Below are 16223 nucleotides of genomic sequence, written 5' to 3'. Positions count from 1 at the left end.
GTCAAGGAAAAACATTGGGCTAGAGGCACTAAATCAAGGAATGCATTGGCTTGCTGTCCCAAAAACACCATGTAGTGTATTAATTTCTTAATACGCGAAGAGAGTGAATAAGATAATTAGGGCTACAAATCCTGAGGTATCTTCATACAAGTTTGTACATCTTGAAGTTTGATTTGCAAATTTTCGCACTGGAGGTTCCTGGTAGGAGATTATAAGGGGACAGTTTCTACAAACAGACAGGGCTCCAAGCAAGAAGGATTTCAGAATGGTATTTTTTTATTTCATCTTGACCCCATCTGTAACCAAAGGAGCAACTTACGGATAAGTCTGTAGGTTATTGATTCTTTATGTGAAACTAGCATGTTTATTTTGTCCTTGGTAGTTGCAAGATAAGCCATTGATTACCAGCTGGCTTGCTCTACTTTAACTGGTTTAAAGGAGGGTCTAAATAAGTACTTACAAACATGGGATCCAACAAAAGTGACAGAGTCACTAGTACATTGAGAGGGATGAATGGAAGGTTCTGAATCTAATTGAGTGCCCCAGGTGTTGCATCCCTTGAGAAATGATGGAGCTAGCATTATTCACCACCTAGAATTTCTACATTTGTATCATTAACTCGGGGTAACTTTTGTTTCACCAACAGAAAATGCAAAAAGCTTTATATGTTAAACTGTCTCTCAAAACCCCGTTCTACTCAGAGGTGGATCTGGGAATCATATGAAAGCTACTTACCGGGGATGGGAAGATCATCCTGGTTTTAATGATCCTTTCAGGAGCATTTGTTATTGGGGGACAAGTGTTGATTTTGTTTATTAGGAGACCTAGTTCGCGCCTTCAAGAGTGTAAAACAGCAGATCTAGTAGTTAGAGTGATGGCATTGTGGTGGGTGGGAGACTGGGGATGGGGTTTAAAGTGGATGCACAGTGGTGAAGAAGAAAAAGTAGTTTACCTTTAGGTATCAATATTTCTGGGGATACTAGATATTCAAGCAGATTCCTAACCTTATGAATATCCTCGAGTCAATCAATCAAAATCACTTTATTCAGTTTTTGCAAAAAAACCATAAAAGTAGTCTAAAACAATACACATACAAAAGAGTAACATGGATGGCAGCTCATACTTTAAAGGACATGTTATGCAATACATACTTAGAACACAATAAAATAAAATTTAAGATAAAACAGAGTCATAAAAACACCTAACAATCTCTTGGGGCCATGAACAATTAGTCGCAACAGGCTCTAAGCCACACTGCTGATTTAAAAAAACATAAGGGCATGTAGAATAATGTCGACGGATAACATTTGTAAAAATATAAAAGCTGTACAAACTTGCCTAAAATCCAATAATTTCAGGGTTGGAATAATAAAAAATTTCCGAGGGGTTCTTATACAAATTACAAAACATAAAAAAATGAAGCATGTCCTGGGGAGACTTACCGTCGCAGCCACAGGACTCTCTACTACACCCACGCGGCTGAGCCAGCAGAAAGTGGAAGAGGTCAAAACAAAACCTAGTTAGTAAAAAACGATCATGGGTACTAAACGGCCCCAATAGATATGGCTCAGTAGATTGTACAGTTTTCAGAATAACAAACCTACGAACTCTAGGTTTCCTCATCTCGCACCATTCCCTTTCGACAATTCTTCGATTAAAAAAGCTCTTCTTTACCAACCCCAGGTCATTTTTGTGCACGGATTCTGGGTTGGAGAATAGTTCTACTCTTCCGAACCACTCATTGATGTAGGTAAGCCACGGGATATAGTGGGTACGATCAAGACCCATACACTCCTTTAGAATTAATTTACTTAGGGTCAGTCTCTCATGCAACCATAACTTCAGCCACAATAAAAAAAAAGGCCGAAGGGCCAACAGATCCGACAAATAAGGGACCTCCTGCTCCTCGTGAACCATATAGCTTGAGGTAACCTGCGGCACGCATAGGAGACGTTTAAAAAAATTATTTTCAACCACTTGTAATTCATCCATGGTGATGTAGCCCCAAATTTCAATTCCATAGGAAAAGTTTGCAGTGCAGTTTGCCTGATATATCTGCAAAAGTGCTGCAATCGGTTTCCTACCTAGTTTGGATGCAAAATTTATAACAGCGGTGTTAGCACGTACTAAACCTCCCTTCTTACTTCATTTTAAAGGCCCCCATTTCATTTTATCATCTATCAGAACTTCAAGGTAAGAAAAAACCTCTGTGCGGGGTACCAGGGTGGCACCAACTCTAAACTGGTACCGCTTTTTTGTACGAGGTCCTACCTGCATCACATAAGATTTGGAGTAGTTTATAGACAAATCCAACTCTTTCATGAAAGAAAAAGTTAAGCAGGGATTGTAACCCTCTGGCTGTCCTGGCCATAAGGACCGTGTCGTCCACGTACAGCAAGACCGGCAGGCCACGCCGTCCCACCTGGGGGGTAATCTATCTTAGTCGCCAATAAGATCTGCTCCAATTTAATAATATATAAATTAAACGAAAGGGGAGCCAGGATACACCCTTGGCGCACTCCTCTTTTAATTGGGAACTGGCGAGATACCTTAAGTCTTGTGAGTAACGAACCTTAGCCTTGGAAACGTTGTGGAGATTATCCAGAAAATAAACATTATCGTCGTCCAACCCCATGGACAGCATGGTCTGCCAAAGCTTAGTTCTATTTACGCGATTAAACGCGGAAGACAGATCCATAAAGGCCAAATAGATGGTGCCAGGGCGGCTGACCATATACTTGTTGAGGATCAAATTTAAATTAAGACCTTGGGCCAAGGTTGAACGTCCAGCACGAAACCAGTACTGGATGTCGGTTAAGATATTATTTTCATCTGCCCAATTTGTTAACCTGTTGTGAGAAAATGGCTCTGTATACACTGTTCCAAAATAGGTACAGTGTGTACAGACTCAACAGTCCCCAAAGGTTTGGCAGCGGCTAAAGTTATATATAACCTTACTCTCTAAAGTGGTGGCTTGGTCGAGCAGTAAGGCAGTATCAGAGGACAGTGTAAAGCATTTGTTGTACACACTCAGTCAGCAAATGGTCTCACACACTCAATAACTAAACTCTAGGCCAATGGTTTATCTAAAACAATATATAGTTGCTTTATTTTAGAACCAACAATAGGTATTAAAATATACTTTCTCAGAATGAGATGCTTTAGTTAAATACTTTTGCAATATGCAATTGACTTTTGTAGGTAATAGTTACAGATTGTTGCAATAGGCAACACATTTTCAAACACAATAACACATTGAGCTCAATGGGAGTTTTAAGTTATTTGCAATAGATTACTTTCAGGATTACTTTTCTACTTCCAGGACTGGATCCTAGATTCAGTCCAGGGACAGTTCTTGGAAACAAGTGAGTAAATTCGTCTTAGTTACTGTTGTGATTTTTAGGCAATATTTAGCTATTTTAAAAGGTGACACTTAGAAGAAATTTCATAGAAAAACAGTCAATGATTCCCTATGGGAGAAAATTCAAGTTACGGGTAAAGTATGTTCTCGTTCCTTTTGTAATCCAGGGCTGGGCTCCTAGGCTCAGTACTGGGACCTCTATCTAAAACAGGTAAGTAATTATGTTTTCACAGTTGGTACGATTTTTAAAGAATATTTGTAGTTTGCAAAAATCGACACTTAGAAGAAATTTCACAGAAAAACAGTCAATGATTTCCTATGGAAGAAAATTGAGTTAGTGGTAAGTACGGTTGTGAGTACTTTTCAGGGTCCAGCACTGGGATCTCTCCTAATAGCAGGTGAGTATTTCCGTTTTCGTTACTTGGTTGATTTTAGGTGAATATTTTAAGTTTTAGAAACTCCACACTTCGAAGAAATTTCAGACGAAACCAGTCAATGTTACCCTATGGAAGGAAATTGGGTTATCGGCTTTTGGGTTAGTACTCGACTGGCAGAGTTAAGGTTCTGGGCACAGACTCGGGGGTCTCCCAGGGTCAGGTTGGTACAGTGGTTACACCCTCCGCGGCACTGGGGCGGCCGGGTGCAGAGTGAGTTAGGCCCAATGTTATCCTATGGGAGGCAGGGGGGCCATGGTTGGTGGCTGCCGACTAGCAGGCCACGCGGCTGTGGGAGCTGGGCTCCTGGTCACTTGCTCAGGGCAAATGGGGAAGTAGGTAGGAGTAGAAGTTACACTGCCAGGGCCACTCGGGCGGCTGGGTGCAGGGTGCTTTTGAGCATTCGGGCGCTCAATGGATTTCAATGGGAAAGCTCCAGGATGAACAAAGGCTGCAAGCTTGGGGACGAAGATTCTTCAGGTGCAACCACCACTTCGAGAGGTAAAGTTGGGTAGTTGGAGGATAGGTAGGTACCTAGGAGTCGGGCACAGGGGGCCGCAGGGCGCCGGGTGCCTTTTGATGGCAGGAAATATTACCCTTTGTTGATCGCGGTTGGGGGGTACCTGGTTCTGAGGCTACAGGCGTCGTCAGGAGCGTCGAGGTGAGTCCTTGGGTGCCGGATTCGGGGTCACAGTCGCCGGGGGGACGTCCGCTGGGTCTTTGTCCACTCCGGCACAGGCCAGGCTTGGCGGGTACAGAGTGTGCAGGGTTCGCGGTTCCGGGCTGATGCCAGGGGTTAGAAACTTGCTTTGAGCAGAGCCTCTGCTCATGGGAGTCCCGGATGCTCAGATTCGCAAGGTAGCCAGGTCCTCCGGGGTTTGTGAGGTTGCTGGCCACAAGAGGTGCCGGGATTTAGCAGGAGCAGGTTCGAGGGTCGACAGAGCTGGGGCCAAAGCAGTTGGTGTCTTCCTCTTCTTAGCAGCTGCACGGCAGGTCTTCTTTCTTCTTGCTCTTTGCTTTTTTCGGAATCTGGAATCTGAGGAAGGAAGGTTCAGGGTGCCCCTAAATACTAGATTTGGGGGCTTTACAGGTAGGTAAAGGGCAGGGTACCCTCCCTATCCTGCCACTCTCCTGTGGGAGGGGGGCAGTAGCCTAGTCCTGATTGGGCGGGGCTTCCCATCTTCAAGATGGCGAAAGCCCGGAGATGTGCTTCACCTCGCCTCCCCCACCTGAGGGGTGGGGTTGGCAGAGGCTGGCAAATCCCCTGTCCTTACTTGGGGTTGCCAGCCAGTCTTCCCGCCAGACTGGGGGTCAGAACCGGTGCGGGCCAGTTTGCTGGGTACAGCAAGTGGCCTGGAGAAGCTCACAAAGGCGGCATGCCTTTGAAGCTTCCCCCTGCCCATCCTGGGGGAGGAGACCTAGCACCTCGCCCAGGATGTGCATTGTTGCAGGCCCAGGAGAGCGGGGGCTCTCCACCCAGGGGCCAGCAACATGTCTGCTGTGTGGCAGCCTCCCATACAAGACGTGGATTGTGGGTTAGGTTTCAGGGGGCATCTCAAAGATGCCCTCTGTAGTGCTTTGTACATTAAATCCCACACTGGCATCAGTGCGGGTTTAATGTGCTGAGAAGTTTGATACCAAACTTCTCAGTCTTCAGTGCTGCCATTATGGTGCTGTGGAGTTCGTGTTTGACGAGCTCTCAGCGCCATATACTCTTAAATGGCAGCACTGCACTTAGTGCCCAGGAATGGACCTGGGTACTGTAGGGACACAGGACTCATGCTCCTGTGCCCACACCACTGGCATAGGTCACCCAGCTAGAGGGGTGGCTGATGTATGCCAGGGCAGTGTAGGTTGTGAGCATGGCACACAGGGATGTGTCATGTCGACTTTTTGTTTTGTCTTGTACCCAGACACTCAGCCTGCCAGGGCAGTGTGTTCGTGTTAGGGTGCAGGGCCTCCAAGGGTGGCACAATAAGTGCTGCAGCCCTTACAGGCCTTCCCTGGTCAAAAGGCCATGGGTACCATTTACCAGGGGCTGACATGTGGCCAGGGTTTGCCAATGTGGGGCTTTAGGTTTTAGGGAAGGAACATAGGCCCTGGGCACCTGATTGGCAGGAGTCCAGGGCACACTCAGTCAAAGTACATTCAGCAATTCAGCAAAAATTGGGGGCATACCATGCAAGAAAGATGGCACTTTCTCACACCTGTCTAGAATAACACGGCCAACCACAGAGTCCAACAGATATGGGTCTGTAACAGAGGGTACTATCTCTGTTACCCTTTTTGAATGCAGGAACAATAGTGGAGGTGGCCCAAGAGCCAGGGGGACCAGATTTAACTGCTGCATTAATAACAGCTGTGAGAACAGGTGCCCAGAGGTTTACGTCGGATTTATATAAATCCGGCGGAATGCCATCAGGGCCCGGTGCTTTGCTGTTAGACAACCCGAGGATACCTTTCCTGACCTCTTCAACCGATACAACCATGAGTGATTTAACCTCCACTGCTCCAGGTTATCTGTTCCTGGTGCACCCATTCATCCTCTGTTATACGGGCTTCCACCACATTGCATGTGTTCATATTTAAAAAAGGGCTGTTTATATTGCCCCAGAACTTGGCACTACTCTTCATGATACTTTCCTCAATTAGGTCCCTCCATAATTCCTCCTTCATTGCTGCCTTGCGTCTTGCTAATTCTGCTTTATACTCCCTTCTGCGGGTTTTAACTAAGACCATATCCCTTGGACTTGAGCCCAAGGCTTCTTTCAGGTTCCTAGCAGCCTGAGAACAATCCGAATCAGACCATCTGGGTATCAAGATAGTCGGTCGCCGAGCGAGAACACTGAGAAGATTTGATATTGTAAAAGAGATGACTTTAAAGGCTTCTTTAACTTCACCCGGGTCTGTTAGTGGGGCACTACACAGAACTAGCTCAATATCACAGCGGGCATGTAAAGAGTCGTAAAATGAGTTATCGGAACCCATTTTAACCTTCTTCCTCCATCCGTTACTTTCATTACCCCACTCCTCCCTACCCCCTGGGTGGAGACCAGGGAAGGCCAACTGATAGGCACACATAAGGAATTATGGTCACTAAATACTTGCCTCGATGGAAAAACCTGAAATCATCTCAAGGAGGGGCAATGATACAAGAATAAAATAAATGATAGAGCCTCTGCCACTTCCTTCAAAAGTTGGGTTGAGAATCTTACTGCGTGGAACCAATGTGCACAAGAACGAGATTAAATCAAATTCATATAATATCCTCCAGTCACCAGGATGGATCCGAAAACATTTCACCAACACAAGCAACTTTTTATTTTGATGGCTTGTCCTCACCTGCAGATTCTTCAACTCATGAACAGTCCCCAAAGCATACCCTCATGAGGCAGGATTGAGTAGAGCTAATTAACCAAGGAATAATGATTTGCAAAATATAACAGAACAGCCAATTGGCTAATGAGAAAATTTAGCCTGTGGGATGCCCCCAATGAGAACAGGAAAATCTAACATTGCCCTTCATGGAGTGGGCACAAAAGCCAGCCGGAGGGTCCTTCCTGGAAAAGCACAACACCTAAGCACTTGGTCAGTGCTTTACCCTTCTTGTCTCCAGGAAAGTCCACGAAGATCTGATCATGTACTCTGGCCTGCAGCATAAGTTTGAGATAAGATTCTGCATACCTGGGTCCAGTTTATGCAATCTCTCTTCTTTGGTAGGGTGAGGAGGATAACACCGGGCGAGGAAGGAGAGCCTCACCAAAGCATACAGATCCAGGACACCAGATTGGAAAATCCTTACCCAAGATGATAGTCTCACTTAGTGGCAGAGCCCCTACATCCTCATGTGCCACTAAAGAGCCATCATATGCCATCTAGCATGCAGGACCAGTCGGCCTAACAGGTGTATGACCATGATCAGAGCCTGATTCAAAAACATTTGGATTCATATCCTGAACATCTGCAAACACAGAGGAGGAAAAGCCCAGCCTCTGTGTGTAGTCAAGTTAGAACTTTGGGTGTTGATGGTAAAGCCCAAGCCGTACAGGAGGGTCACAGTTTAAGTAAGATCTTTTGAGACTTGTGCAAGAGACGCTGCGATCACTAGCCAGTCATCTGAGTATGGAAATACATGGAGTACAGGTCTCCTGAGTGAAGCCACCACCACACCTAACACTTAGGTGAACACTCACGAAGCAGCAATCAGATCAAACAACAGACTCACAAACTGAAATTGCTGGGGCTCAAAGGTGAACTGGAGTGAACACCTGTGAGTTGGGAGGATCAGTAGAAGACAACAAGGCATCCTAGATTTCCAGGGAAACTGACCAATTCCCAAAACTGAAGATCAGCAGAACGTAGCTCAAGCACAGTAAAAAGGTTTAAAAGATGTAGATCTACGAGTCGGAAAGAGGAAGAGATGACCTCTAGAAAACCTCCGATTGCTAATTGAAATCCACAAACCTAGCATATTAAAAAAACAGCTTATTTTAACCACTTTTAATATGCAACCCTACCTCAAAGCACTATTGAATGGTAGGCATAGATTTGTTTTGACCAGCCTAAGATTGGATATATTCCATAGACTAGTCAGCTTTCCAAAAATCAATGATTGGTCAACAAATCAAATTAGTTGCTCCTGCGATAACATGATGCCCCAGGATACAATGCATGTGGTTCTTTTCTGTAGGTTTTATAGTGATTTGAGGAATAGATATATTTTACTGGTTATTAAACCACTTCGTTTTACACAATGCCATCCGGCCTTTTTATATCTGCAAACATTGCCCACATTAGAGATTTGTTGTAGATTGTCATCCTTTTTATGGGCAGTATTTTACACTAGAAAGACTATTGTATTAAGTTCATTAGAATAGGACATATGTTCCATGTTCGCCATCGATCCAGAGAGTACAATATACACAAATGAAGAAATCTAGTCAACGACTTGTGAAGTTCATTGCGCTGTATGGATCCATTTTTATTGAGCATGTGTAATAAATATCATTTTTTTATTTCGATCTTATTAGTGAATGGTTGGATATTATTTACGTAATCATATTTCTGACTAGTCTACTGTCCGTCCGGACTTTATTAGGTGGATGGACATGGGGACCAGGTCCTTTAGCTTATATTGTTTTCTCTCATTTTTGTATTGGCTGCATTGTAGAATAAGGCCATTTATATGATAGTGGAATGATAAGGTACTGTAAAAATTGGTTTTATGATGAAATCTGTACAAATGTATATGTCACTGTGTAGGTACCTTACAAATTGCTTCTAGGGAATCTTTGATTCCTAGGATGCTTTTGTAAAATGGGTATCTAGTTATATTTTACTATGATACTCATACATGTATAAATACATGCTGATAACGGAATATCCAATGACAAGAATCCCGTTCTATCCTGTTTTAACTAACAGCGGCTGTTTTAATATTTGGTAAGTGCTATAGAATTGTACGAGTTACTTACCTTTGGTAACGATGTACCTGGTAGAGACGTTGTCTAGCCGCAGATTCCTTAACTTAGAATATCCCCAGCGTCAGACTGGATCCGGAAAACTTTTTTGCAGCAGCACCTCTACGCGCCGGGGGACGGCGCCACATGACCCCGCCCGGACGTCGTCCACGTACGTGACGCCAGCAAGGTTATAAGTTCCTCCTGGCGCGCGGACGTCAGTTTTCTTCGGATAAACTTTTCCGCGATACAACGCGGAGTCACCAATAAAAAAAACTGCGAAAGTATGGGAACAGTGTGCGATGGATGAAAATCCATGAATAAATAAGGAGGATGGTGCAAGACACCATCGTAAAAGACAGAATTAGACACTGCCTACATACAAGTGAAAAATCTGTGAGAAAGAACCTCGCAAGCTAAGCGAAGACCCTTCCCAAGTGCAACAAGAGAAGAATATCCCAACAGACTGAAATAGACTTAATACCATGCAGAACAACAGACAAAAATAGACTGTCAGTACCATGTAGAACTGTGCCGTCCAGCAAGATTGGAGCACAGAGAGAACAACAGTCCACGGCAGGAAGGTAGGAAAAGTCTGGCACTGTCCCTACAGTAATGGAGGTCTGAAACAGAGGTGAACAGATCCCCAAAGAAGACTACTGTAGAGGAGACCAGAACCCTGAGCCAATAGAGATGGCGGGAAGGCAGCAGGAGAAGATAAGAAAATGAAGAGGAGTCGACTGTATTATGGTAACAGAAACCCCTGAGAGGGAGTCAGCTGTATTATGGCTAATTTCAAAGGGACGCAACAATGTGAGCACCCATGAGAGAAAAAAACAAAACAATGTCAACGGTAAAATATGCACCAGCCATATACCAGAACAAAAGAAAGAGGAAGAAGGACCACTCTCAGAGTAATGGCGTACTATGTGAACACCGATGAAAAAAATGCAACCAAAGCCTACCAGGCTAGCCCACGGAAGGAAGGCCGGAGAGGCTACAGGCAAGAACCAAAGGTGAAGACTAGAAATCAGCACGCCAAGTGCACACCCAGTCCCAAAAAAGGGGGAACAGGGGCAAACCAAAGGTGAAGCCTAGGAATCAGCACGCCAAGTGCACACCCAGTCCCAAAAAAGGGGAACAGGGGCGAACAGTAACAATCTTAAGCACGCTAATGCAGGTCAACACAGAAAAACATGCCCAGAGAAAACAGCTACAGAGACCCTAAGGTGGTGTAGCTAAAATAAGCATAAGGCTGCTCGACCAGGCAGCGGTAAGACCAAGGTGAAAACCAACACCCGAAATACAGATATGCAGGGTGGAGATCTAGGACGACTGACCCTAGAAGAGCCGTCCCGCATGCCCATCTGATACAATATAGCACAGGTGAAGGAAGGTGCAGCAGAGGTACCAAAGTACGAAGGCGTAGAAACGGAGGAATAATCGCAGAATTTTAGACCACACCGTCCAACTGGAACAAAGTAAACCTTGTCCAGAAGAGAGAAGCATTCAGTAACTGAACATGAAGGGAGCAATGTAAAACTGGGGAACCACCCCAGTAAGTAGAACGCAAAAAGTGGCCTTATTGTAATGCCGCATGCATCACTGGAAATGTCCCTGAACCATGGAGACTTCGGACCAGACCTTGCAGCCTCGAAGAGAGGTGAAGAGTTAGGAAGACGAGTACCCATGGAGCTTGTATATATACCAAATTACAGATATATATAGCAGAAATAGGTAAACTAGCTACTATGCAACCTGATTGTAGAGGAACACACTTGGTGCCGTAATGGCAGACGGAAGCTGCCTTTAAAGCGTGATGAACACCCCGAAACCCTCGGAAGGAGGAGAATGAAGCAAATAAGCAAGATGACCAATGACGTATCGAAGATGGCGCCAAGGAACAACATTGAGCACCGTACAACGGCAGATAAGAGCACCAGAGGACGCATAGAGGCCAAAGGAACTCGTAGGCCCAGTTGACATAACAGAGCTATATAATAGCAAACAAGTACCCCACACAGAGTATGTACACCCCAACAACGGGGAACACGTTTATTAGGGCACGCCAAAGTCAGAGGAACAATCTGTGTAACACTGCCACAGTAGGTTAACCATCAGTTTAAAATGCATAATGCATCCAAAGGATGAGAGATGAAAGGGTAAACACCTCCGACCATGCAAAAGGAAGACCTGAGTCTTACTATCAGCCTAAAACACAACGCATCAAAAGCATGCTAAATGAAAAGCTACCACCCCAGAACAAGCGCTGGAGGAACACAGGCCTAGGGGGAGGGGTGAAAGCTCGCAAGGAGACGCTTAACAGCCAAGTTGGCGTGTGCATCAAACAATAAAACCCCATCAATGGGAGGGTAAATCAACAAGACTCTCCCGTATATTTTCCGGGAAGGCGCTATCCCGTAACCAAGCATGATGCCGCAGGGCGACTGAACCAGCCATAGCCCGGCCTAAGGAATCAGCAGCCTCCAAGGCGGCGCGGATCATGAACTCAGCAAGGTCACGGCCATCCCGGAGAAGATGAAGTAGGTCAACACGAGTGCCTTCAGCGCTGGTGGAGAACAAAGACTCTGCAGAGTCCCACAGGGCAGAGGTAGCCCGAGCCAGGACACACTGTATTTAGTAACCGTAGTGCAGCACTAGTGGAGGCAAAGATGTTCTGACCCCATGACTCAAGCCATCGCAAGGAAGGGAAGGCGGTTTGCAAAACAAACCCTTGCACGTCGGGATGCACAAATAAGATCGGATCATGTGCAGCAGGCCGGTGGCGGTGCAAGACCGAACGAGCCAACAGAAGCTGGCCGAACCCAGGTACCCAAAAGGGCATCATAAAGAGAAGCTTCAAAGGGCAGAAGCGTCTCCACATTCCCTGACCCACAGTGAAGGACATCAAGCAAAGGGTCCACAGACAAGGGCGCCGAAGGGGGTTGCATGTTCAAAATCCGAGTGGCCAAAGAGACCACTTGGAGAAAGGCTGCACCAGCCTCGGTAGCCCTGCGAGGAGGGGATATTAGCTCATCACTAGGTGAGGGCTATAAGCTAACCATCCCAAGACAGTGAGGGTGCGACCAATGCCCAACTGAAAGGAGCCCCAATGACGGATGGGGGTCCTGATGAGGCTCTTGAGGAGGGGAGGAGCCTGCCGGGTGCTCTTGAGGAGGTGGGGATCCTGCCGGATCCACATACTCTAAGGGAGGCACAGGCAAGAATACATCCAGCGACGCCGGGCGCGAGGGCAACGTCAAACTCTCCCCGGACGCCTCCGGAGAAGAGTCAACAACCTGGCGTCGATGCGGCACCAAACCCACTTTACTAGGCGCCGACCAAATTTTTTCCGGTGCCGACTACACTCCATCCGGCATCTTGTAGGCTCCGTCCGGCGCCTAATCCACGATATAAGCTCCCCTTCCGAAGGAGAAGGCACTGGAGCCGGGGATGCAAGCCTCCGGCGCCGCACCGACGCTGACTCAGCCTCAACCTGGACCTGTGTGGACTCAGCCTCAACCCGGACCGGCTCAGACTCCGAAGGAAGCGGAGGCAGAGCCGGGGAGGCGACAAGTTCACCTTCCAAAGAAGGAGAAGGCGCCGGAGCGGCAAACCTCCGGCGCCGCCTCAGCCTCAAACCCAACAGGCTCCGACTCCGGAGAAAGAAGCAGAGGCAGAGCCGGAGAGGCGAGTCTACGGTGACGTAACGGCGCCGTCCCGGGTTCCGGACAGGCGGCTGCCTGCCCAGAAGGCAGAGGCATGCACAAAGCAAGGATTTGAGCACCAGCAACCACCTGTGATGCCACAGGGAGCCCCACAAGACTATGCGGGGCGGCAGGGGTGCAATGGGTCGTAGAGTGGGACCCAGCCGGGCCGCACCCGGACGACGCCATATGGATCGTAGAGGGGGACCAAGCCGGGCTGCGCCCTGACAATACCACATCTCCGACATGCCTGGAGGGCAAAAGCTCATTTGACGCCGGGGGCGAACCCACCGGCGAGTCCGTCGGGGACCCCACAAATAGGGAAGGCCCGAGGACGCCCCAGGGATGGGAGAGGACCCAAGGGAGGCTTGCAAAGCCGTGGCATACGCCTCCATTTGGGCCCGAGTCGCCCCGCACCTGGATAGGGTGGATAGAGGGGGGTGAGGACTAGCGAGTGCGCACGTCCGGAATATTCCGGGAACCAGTGCCCCTGACCACAGAAAGGGAGGTCGAGGACCTCGTTGATCTGCGCTGCAACTTACCAAGAAGTGGTGAACGACTGCCTCGGGCCCCAAGGGCGATCGAAGGCGAAACTGCGTAGAAGAGGCCGTGGAATGAGATGACTCCGACCGGGACAGTTGTGGCGAAAGAAACTTCATCCGGCGCTCCCGTCAGGACTTCGGCTTAAGGTGTTGGCAGTCCGTGGAGTCGTGATGCTCGCCCAGACACCACATACAAATAAGATGCGGGAAGTACAGTATTCAAAACCCGAGAGTATCGCACACTGTTCCAGAGGAGAAGCGTCAAAAAAGGGCCTGGAAACAGGCCAGAGAAATCCCTCACTTCAGATCCGCTTTGCACGCGGAAAAGAAGGAAAGCAGACGTCAGCGCGCCGGGAGGGACTTATATGACCTCGCTGTTGTCACGTACGTGGACGACATCAGGGCGGGGTCGTGTGGCGCCGTCCCCTGGCACGCAGAGGTGCTGCTGCAAAAAAAGTTTTCCGGATCCAGTCTGACGCCTGGGGATATTCTAAGTTAAGGAATCTGCAGCTAGATGTCTCTATCCGATCTGTTTGTTAAGTGTTGCTTTTATGGATGTTTTTTATACTTCCGAGTAAAGTATATCAATGAATGGGTCTGAGTCCTCAATTTGTGTTTCGGAACCAAGAGCAAAGGGAGAAAATATTGTGGCACTCACCTTTAAGGGTGTCACTCGTATGGCATCATTATTCAACACGGCAAGAATCCTCCCCCCCCCCCCCCCCCCCGATCAAGGCTTGTAGCAGGGATCATGTTCTGATAGGCTGGCGGTCCAGTGGGGAGGAGAAGGGAAGGTCCTAGCTTGTAGAGAAGATTAAGCACTCACCATTCCATTGTTATTCCCTCCCCCCAAAAGAAGCGTTCTTAAACTGCTGAGGACTTCGTAGAATTTCAGTGAGGATGTCAGACTTCATCTCAGCAATGGACAAGGACAATTCCACTGCTTCTGCTGTTTTTGTACCTCAAAGGTAAAAGAGCAGTCGTCTTCTAAAGGAGATACAGAAGGATTAGGAACTTTTCCTTCTGGCAGATGTATCAAGGCCACTAGTCTTTTATAAGCCTAGGTATAGAACGGTCTCTAGTGGCAGCTCCAACTCATCCGAATATCATGTGAAATATACTTCTGAAAAAGTGCATCTCTGGGCTCTTTGGAGGTGTGCTTCTACAGGGTCATTATCAAGGTATCATAAAAAAATCTTTGACCAGCCGGATCCGGTCCACCGACTTTGAAGGTGGAAGTAGCTTTGAAACTAGATTACACAGCTGCACCCATGATGGTGGTGTAAGAGGCCATGAAGGCAGGAGGGTCAGGGACTTAGTAAACAGGGGTGTCCTTAGAAGTGGCACCAAGGCTGGAGACTTTATGAGCTTTAGGGTAGAATGGCATCGAGGTGAGAGCCATAACAATTGTCAAACCGGAATGAAAGTACAAACCTAAAGGTAGTGGGCCATCCTGAAAATGTCCAACCTGGCCTGATGAAGCCTTGACTTAAAATGCGTTGGTAGTTGGAGCTTGAAACTCTGACTTCATTGCATAATGAAATCATCTTTGCGCACGCGGGAAAGACCAGCATTAGGAAATGGCATTAAAGATCTAAACAGTTCCAGGAGTGGGACCATCTTCTTGAGGAGCAAGAGGATTGTAGAATGTTTTGTGTTTTTTTTGCGAGAGGACCTCCGTGGGGGGCCACTGCCTGTCTAGGGATTGTTCTGGAGTGGAAAGAAACTATGATGAGGTATTTGTGAGGGTGTTCGCCAGAAACAACATAGCCATCACAGAGCAGAAGACCTTCTGGTGAATCGAACAACAAGAGTCGAAAGCAGAGGAGTCATGGTAGGATCTAAGACACAAATGTTATGTGGATCCGACCGGGACATATTTTTGCAACATTTATTAGAGGGTATGAACTTACAAAACGTCTGCTGAGGCATTTGGACTAGATGCCATCGGTTTTCAGATGAATGTTTTCAGTTAAACACAAAGAAAAGCTGTGGTGTCAAGAAACAGATAAATCTGCTTGACGAAGTATCCATCAGAACATAGCCTTTTCTATGGGCTACAAGAGAAAGCTGATCTGTATCTATTTGCAAAAAGAAAGGTACAAAAGTATGCAAACCTCACCTATTATCTTAAAGACCCTGAGCGCATACAATATGAGATCTCCAATGACTACCAGTATCACTTACACAGCCACGATCAAACTACTTACACATCATAAAGCTTATAAAAAGAGTACACCACTCCCACCATATGAACCAAGGAGAGTGGCAGTGAGTTGGATTCAAGCTTTTAGGAAAAGTTATTTCTGCATGGGATGGGAAAAGCTGAGTTGGTCATCATTTGTAACCTGAAGTTGGCTCACCATATTATAAAGGTATACTCGTGAAATACCCCATTTCTGGTGGTATAAGGTAAATGTAACACTTCTGTTATACACAACCACATTGATCGCTATTTAAACCCTGCAAAAAGTCTTGCTCTTGTTGTTTCTCTCAAGAATCTAGCCCTAATCCCACATACGCAATTCGCTTTATGGTATTTATTTAACATTCCCGTCTGTATTTATCCATATCTCTTTGTTGGGCATCTAATTTGTATTTATCCATTTTTTTTGCATTTTGAAAATAAACAGTCATAAAATGGTATATTTCCGCATTTAACTCTTAGACGTACACTCGTATGTGGATGCCTGTCGCGTTTTAGCAAATTAAGCAGCATC

At 46.6% G+C, this 16223-nt stretch overlaps 1 protein-coding gene across 3 annotated transcripts in view; it reads right to left on the bottom strand.

Moving 5' to 3' along the window:
* The window catches only part of USP25 (ubiquitin specific peptidase 25), a 439609-nt gene that overhangs the window by 81908 nt on the left and 341478 nt on the right, over positions 1-16223 (bottom strand). The window lies entirely within an intron of this gene.

This window comes from Triturus cristatus, chromosome 8 (assembly GCF_964204655.1).
Source record: "Triturus cristatus chromosome 8, aTriCri1.1, whole genome shotgun sequence".
NCBI lineage: Eukaryota > Metazoa > Chordata > Amphibia > Caudata > Salamandridae > Triturus > Triturus cristatus.
The sequence above is the reverse complement of the archived record's forward strand: the minus strand, read 5'-3'. Positions and strand labels throughout refer to the sequence as shown.